The 8082-nt window shown below is 38.6% G+C and overlaps 1 long non-coding RNA gene across 1 annotated transcript; it reads right to left on the bottom strand.

Annotated features, from left to right (window-relative positions):
- Positions 1 to 675: 675 nt before the first annotated feature.
- On the bottom strand, positions 676 to 7255 carry LOC139075792 (uncharacterized). Its single transcript, XR_011526582.1, has 2 exons — positions 6968 to 7255; positions 676 to 2170 (listed from the first exon to the last, which is right to left on the bottom strand). It is a non-coding gene; the product is annotated as an uncharacterized lncRNA (long non-coding RNA).
- Between the last annotated feature and the right edge of the window lie 827 nt (positions 7256 to 8082).

Genomic DNA, 8082 nt, shown 5'->3' with positions numbered 1-8082 from the left:
CCCCTGGTAACCACCACTCTAATCTCTCTCTCTATGTGTTTGTTTGTTGTTGTTTTTATCTTCTATTTATGCGTGAGATCGTACCCTATTTGACTTTCTTCCTCTACCTTATTTCGCTTAGCATAAAACCATCAAGGTCCATCCATGTTGTTACAAATGGCAAGTTTTCATCTCTTTTAAGGCTGAGTAGTATTCCATTGTGTGTATATACCACATCTTCTTTATCCATTCATCCCTTGATGGGCACCTAGATTGCTTCCAAGCCTTGACTATTGTGAATAATGCCACAATGAACATAGGGGTGCATATATCTTTACACATTCGTGTTTTCATGTTCTTTGCATAAAAACTCGGCAGTGGAATAGCTGGATATTATGTTAGTTCTAGTCTTAATCTTTTGAGGAATCTCCATACTGTTTTCCATAGTGGCTGCACCAGTTTGCACTCCCATCAGCAGTGTATGAGGGTTCCCTTCTCTCCACAGCCTCTCCAACACTTGTTATTTCTTATCTTGTTAATTACAGCCATTCTGACCAGTATTCTGAGGTGATATCTCATTGTAGTTTTGATTTGATGTTGAACATCTTTTCATGTGCCTGTTTACCACCTGTATATCTTCTTTGGAGAAATGTCTGTTCAGATCTTTTGCCCATTTTTTTATTGAGTTGTTAGTTGTTTGTTGTTGAGATGTATGACTTGTTCATATATTTTGCATATTAACTCCTTGTCAGATACATGGTTTGCAAATATCTTCTCCCAATTGTTAGGTTGTCTTTTCGTTTTGTTGATGGTTTCTTTTGCTGTGCAAAACCTTTTTAGTTTGACGTAATTCCATTTGTTTATTTTTTCTATTGTTTCCCTTGCCTGGTCAGACATGGTACTTGAAAATATGCTGCTAAGACTGATGTTGAAGAGTGTACTGCCTGTGTTTTCTTCTAGAATTTTTATGGTTCCAGGTCTTACATTCAAGTCTTTAACCCATTTCGAGTTAATTTTTGCGTATGGTGAAAGATAATGGTCTACTTTCATTTTTGTGCATGTGGCTGTCTAGTTTTCCTAACACCATTTATTGAAGAGACTTTCCTTTCTCCATTGTATGTTTTTGGCTCCCTTGTTGAAAATTAACTGTCTGTAGATGTGTGGGTTTATTTCTGGGCTCTCAGTTCTGTTCCATTGATTTGTGTGTCTGTTTTCATGACAGTAACATGCTGTTTTGGTTACTACAGATTTGTAGTATATTTTGAAATCAGGGAGTGCTCTTTTTCCTCAGGATTCCTTTGGTTATTTGGGGTCTTTTATTGTTCCATATAAATTTTAGGATTCTTTGTTCTATTTCTGTGAAAATGTCGTGGGAACTTTGATAGAGATTGTATTGAATCTGTAGATTGCTTTAGGAAATGTGGACATTTTAACTGTGTTAATTCTTCCAATTCAAGAGCATGGAATATCTTTCCACTTATTTGTGTCTTTCTCAATTTCTTTCAACAATGTTTTATAGTTTTCAGTGTACAGATCTTTCACCTCTTTGGTTAAGTTTATTCCTAGGTACTTTACTCTTTTTGTTGTAATTGTAAGCAGGATAGTATTCTTAATTTCTCTTTCTACTATTTTGATGTTAGTGTATAGAAAAACAAACGATTTTTGTATGTTGATTTGTATCCTGCAACTTTACCATATTCATTTATTATTTCTTAAAGTTTTTTAGTGGATTCTTTAGGGTTTTCTACATATAAAATTGTGTTATCTGCAAATAGTGACAGTTTCACTTCTTCCTTTCCAATTTGGACCCCTTTTATTTCTTTTTCTTGCCTTACTGCTCTGGCTAAGAATTCTAATACTATGTTAAATAAGAGTGGCGAAAGTGGGCATCCTTGTCTGGCTCCTGTTCTTGGAGGAACAGCTTTCACTTTTTCTCCATCAAGTATGACATCAGCTGTGGGTTTGTCATAGATGGCCTTTATTATGTTGAGGTATTTTCCTTCTATACCCATTTTATTTGGAGTTTTTATCATAAATGGATGCTGTATCTTGTCAAATGCTTTCTCTGCTCTATTGAGATGATCGTGTGGTTTTTATTCTTCATTTTGTTAATATAGAGAACACAGTTTTCTAGTCAGGTGTCACATAATTATATGCTTCAAATGTGGCAGTTGAGTCCCTCAAAGAAACTCTTCAGAGCAGCCCCAGAAAACAAAACAAACCAAAAAAAGTGCCTGATATCACTCTGTTGTGAAGTCCTCTGTTCACACATTCAGCACCCCCAGCAGACCTATGCTCCTACCCTCCACCCTGCCTGGCTTACTCAGTGCTTCCTTCCTCCTGCCCTCCCAAGTCAAGTCTCTGTGGTAAGGAGCACGTCCCACTCCTTGGGTTACCTCCTACTTGAAGGCAGCAGCCCTGTCTGCCAAGATGGCCCATTCTTAGGGACGACAGTGTTGACCAGAATTTACACCCAAAGCAGCCTCTCTGTCTGACTCACTGGGGATGTTTCCTTAAGTCATCCCTCTGTTCTCCAGGACAAGGAGCCTGGAGTTTTAGAGCATTGAGCCTGTGAGCACACTCACCTTGCATTTAATCATAAAATAAATTGTTTATTTTATAATTAGACGTTGGGGAAAATGAAAACCTCACAGCAACCGTAAGAACCTGAAATATGGACTTAACCCTGCACTCATTGGGTTGGTAAGTATCTTCCCCTCTCTGGGTTCCTCATCTGCCAAATGAGAGGGCTAGGCTGGATGGTCTAAGAGGCCTCTTCCAGCTCTGATGGGTCAACATCAGGTTCACCAGTGCACAAGAATGTCACACCTGCTCTTCCTGCAGCACTGCCCTTCTGGGAAGCTCCCGTCACTCAGACGATATGCCTGTCTGCTTTATTCCCCAATACAACTTCAAGTCTAGGTCTCTGCCTCATCTAAGACACAGATCCTGTAAGATGACTCACTTGGGATCACAAAGTAAATCAATTTTGGAGGCCAAAACAGCAACCCAGTTCTCCCTCCCAAGTTTATTTCAAGAGAGCCCAAGACAAGAACAACCCGCCCCCCCACCACCCCCACAAAAATTCTTGATGGATTTACATCCATGCAAAATTTCTTAACTTAAATTTTAACTTTCAAAATAGTGTATATTTAGACATGTAGATCGCTATCATTCAATAGTATATATTCAAACACGTAGATTGTCATCATTCAATAGTGTATATTTAAACACGTAGATTGCCATCATTCAATAGTGTATATTCAAACACGTAGATTGCCATCATTCAATAGTATATATTCAAACATGTAGATTGTCATCATTCAATAGTGTATATTTAAACATGCAGATTGCCATCATTCAACAGTATATATTCAAACATGTAGATTGTCATCATTCAATAGTGTATATTTAAACATGTAGATTGTCATCATTCAATAGCGTATATTCAAACACGTAGATTGTCATCATTCAATAGCGTATATTCAAACATGTAGATCGCCATCATTCAATAGTGTATATTCAAACACGTAGATTGCCATCATTCAATAGTGTATATTCAAACATGTAGATTGCCATCATTCAATAGTATATATTCAAACACGTAGATTGTCGTCATTCAATAGTGTATATTCAAACACGTAGATTGCCATCATTCAATAGTGTATATTCAAACATGTAGATTATCATCATTCAATAGTGTATATTCAAACATGTAGATTGTCATCATTCAATAGTGTATATTCAAACATGTAGATTGCCATCATTCAATAGTGTATATTCAAACATGTAGATTGCCATCATTCAATAGTGTATATTTAAACAGGTAGATTGTCATCATTCAATAGTGTATATTTAAACATGTAGATTGCCATCATTCAATAGTGTATATTTAGACAGGTAGATTGTCATCATTCAATAGTGTATATTTAGACAGGTAGATTGTCATCATTCAATAGTGTATATTTAAACATGTAGATTGCCATCATTCAATAGTGTATATTTAAACATGTAGATTGTCATCATTCAATAGTGTATATTCAAACATGTAGATTGCTATCCTTCAAAACTCTTCCTTTAACCTGCATGAAACCTGCCTAGGAAAACATTTAGAAATTATGGTGAAACTTTATCGATCAGCCTTTTTTCCCCAATGTTTTGTGTTTTTTTTAACAAGAAAATTCAGTTTAAATACACAAGCCACAAGCTACTCAGGGCCTGGTGGCACTGATTTGACCTGGGGTACTTAGTATTCTCAGCTCTTCATTTCAGAAGCTCAATGCTTTGTACACAAAGCTCACTGGCACAGAAACCCACACTGTCTTTAAATCCCCAAAGACCAGTCAGGCTCCCCAGAGGGAAAATTACTGAAAGCAAACAGTCTTTCCCAAGGCAACATTATCTTATCTCTGACTTTTTTGCCTTATCTGAGAAGAGAGGATCGAATTCATCATGCTTTCCCAGAGCAGTACTGTTGGAAGCAATGCTGATTTCTCAATCTCAACTCTCACGCAACTTTGTGAAAGGAAATTAGGAATTTTGCAAGATCTCCTGGCCAGAAGTCTCTTTTTAGATATTTATGCTTAATTGCGTCACCATCATTTTTACAAATAGGCCAATTTGTCTCAGAAAGTTCTGCATACCCCACTCAGGTAGGAAAGCAGGCTCCATCCTGAAGGATGGAGAGGGGGTGGGGGAGGCAGCGGTGCTGAGAGGGCCGGAGACCAGAAAAAGCTTATGATTGGGCCACAGAAGAAACAAAATGCTGGGCCTTGAAACCAAAGGCCATGGAAACGACCACAGATATCATCAGCTGAAGCCAGAGCATGAACCCAGACGGGGCGGGGGTGGGGTTTGGGGGATGAAACAAACTCCCTGTCATGGGAAGCGATTCAAGAAGACAGCATGGCCACCTCGGCCGGATGCCAGGGTGATACATGAGCCTCCCCCAGAGCTTAGCTCACCCTCAGGGAAAAGAGAGAAGGTGACTGTGGCGAGGGATGGGAAGAGTCCAGACTTAAAATCTGGAAGTAACTGAGTTAGCTGGAAGGCAATTTTGATTTCTTCCATTGCGATGCTAGCCAGAATTAAGGGTTCCACCATTAAATGCAGTCACAGATTAATGTGGCATTTCTGCTCTTTTGAATATTGTGATTGAAAGGCTTACCTGCTGTACTACCACGTTTTGTTTCACTGAAGGATGCTGCAGTGGATCTCTACAAGAATCCACTAACTCCCTAATTCCCACATTATTTTGTGAAGATAAAAGCTGGAATCTTTTTTTTAATGCCATGAGACATGGAGCACCTCTACAAATATTTTGGGTCCAATTGGAAATTTGTTTCTATATGTAGTTTGTCAGAGAAAAAACATTAACTTGTTTTTGTATGAATACAGAATGTGGTTTACACACGCACACACAAACCCTTTCTTGACCTCTTATATTATTTAGGCCTCTGTTAATGATGTTTCTGGCAATATAATATGTTACTGGAACACATTCTCCTTTTTAATACGGGCATTACTCCTTAAAGTGCTAAAGCATGTTAGCAGGAGAGCCAGCTCAGCTCTTCAGGGAAGTCAGTTAATCAGCCAGAATTACTGTCAGGAGGTAGGAAATATCTGGGCCTGAACTATTCTGATAGGAAATCAGGTTTAGAAATGTGACTCGCTTTTATTGAAACATCTAAAGGAAGATACCAAATCTGTTAGTGAAACAATTGTGTTTTCTAGTCCCACAAAGTTTACTGCACGATAGCCACTCCCATCCCTGTTCCTGCTGTTTGAGAGAGGCTGCTTCTCTCAACAGAGGTACAAATGACAGTCACTTATTTTTCTAAAATAGATCCCTTTCAGCTATGACATGGGTAGGATCAGTTATGGCCATTGAGACAGAAGGAACATCTGGGGAAATCCTCACTCAAAAAAAGAAAGAGATGAATGAGAAGAGCCTCCTTCTTCCCTCCTGCCTTTTGAAGCAGTTGTGAGAGGGCATGATTGCTGGAACTGTGGCAGCCATCTTGCAACCATGAGGATACAGACCTAGAATGAAAGTCAATATGCTGTGGGTGGCAGCACAGAAATATGGAAAGTGCCTGGGCTCCTAAAGACACTGTTGAGATGCTGAATCAACCTGATCTTTAGAATTTTGGAGATGTGAGATAATAAAAACCCTTAGGGTTTAAGACACTTCTCATTGGTTTTCTGTTACTTACAGCCAGAAGCATCCAAATGATACATTAAAAGTCATTGAAAAAAGAACTAATTCCCATTAGCTGTGAAATGGAATAAAAATGTTTTAGTTTGTGTTCGAGTCTTGCTGCAGATTCTATTGGATCTGGAGAAATAGGACAGGGAGAATCACACAGGTGAGTATTCAGATACTATGATTAGATGTTCATTAAAATTATTTTAAACATTTAAAGACAAAAAAGTAAATTTTAGTTTACCTATAATAATTCTCAATGCTTTGACTTGTTTTAAAAGTTATAGTTCCTTTTTTCTTAAAAAAATCCTACTCTTCAGGCTCAATTCCTTTCCTTAGAGCTTTATTGAGTCCACCTTCTAGAACACCCTCAAAGTGCTAGTCCTGAGAGCTCTCTTCTTCCCAAAGTGCTCACCCACCTGGTCACTATTTTCTCCTGTTTTCTTTCTCCTAATCCATCTCTCTCAATCCTGCTGAAGGCATCTCAAACCATAGGCATTTACATCAACCATGGAATATGTAAGAATTCTTATTTCAGGAAAACATCTTGCCTGAGTCTGCCAGCAATTGGCAGTTCCTATGAAGACATTCTTAGACTCCATAGTGTATGAAAAGGGAGCATTAAATTAGGATACTGTGATTGGATAGACAGTGATGTTGCTTAAAAATTCTTCAGTACAAGAGGTCTCAATATGGTTATGGTAATATTGTATGACATGAAGCATTAAAGACAGTACGGTACAAAGACAAGAGAGACAGAAGAAGACGTTATCCAATACATACCCCAGGCATTTTAGATCCACTGCTGGGTATGGCACAGTTCTACATCTGGATCTTGGTTACACGCTCCTCCACCTCCCACTTGGTCAGAATGGCAGACCCTGTTGGCTGATTAACGCAAAACCATTCCCAACCCCCTTCACTCTTTCATTCTCTTACTGTGGAGGTTGAAAATCCAAATACTCCCTTTCCCAGCTTCTCTTGCAACTGGAAATGGCTACGTGTTCCATTTCTGGCAAACGAGTTGCAAGCATAAGATTCATGGGAATTTCTGAGACAGCTGTTCTTTCCCGATAACTGACATCCTGTCTCTCTCTCCCTTCCTCCTGCCTTGCGCAAGACAAGCATTAGGACCAAAAGCCAACTCTAAAGGTAATAATGCAGAAAGATAGAGTCTGCCTTTGATGGTATCATTGATTGATGAGTCAATGCCAGCAACCACTTGTCTCTTTTTTTCAAAGTTACTGTCAGATTATTTTGTTGTTATGCCTTGTAGTTGGAAGTGTTCCTAAGATACATATTTTTCCACTTTCTCCTTCAGGCAAAAATTCATACAGCTCATTATATTTAGAGCACGTGACCAAACAAACCCACGAAAGTATCAAATAATTGTCTACGATCAACTTTAGATGTATAATTCCTCCTGTGTGCCTCCTACCTCCTGGTATCATCATCCCTTACTAGAGATCTACAACTGCTAAAGGTGAGCACGTGACTTTCACCAGTGAAATTTACTGCATAAATAGAATTCAAAGGTGGAAGAAAAGTACTCCAACTACTGAAATTAGAAAGAGGAAGTCCCACGGGCTGGGGAAAACACATCATTATCTTGAATATCATATCATTTTCAAGACAATGGCAGACCTGGTACATCCATATGGACAATGAAGTAGGTCTATTGACTCAACATATTAGCCTATATATAACCCAAATTTCACCAAGACTGCCCAAAATGTGAGTATAAGTAACACCGCATTAATATTAGTACTCATTTGATGGTTCTTTGTCCCCAGTTGCTGATACAGGATCTCAATTCCCTAAAAATTAGGATACCCTAGGCATTTCTGGAAGTTCCCAGGAGGTGTCTTATATATCATTATGAACACATCACTTATGCT

This window comes from Equus przewalskii, chromosome 14 (assembly GCF_037783145.1).
Source record: "Equus przewalskii isolate Varuska chromosome 14, EquPr2, whole genome shotgun sequence".
Classification (NCBI taxonomy): Eukaryota; Metazoa; Chordata; class Mammalia; order Perissodactyla; family Equidae; genus Equus; species Equus przewalskii.
Note: the sequence above shows the minus strand (reverse complement) of the source record. Positions and strands in the feature narration are given on the sequence as shown.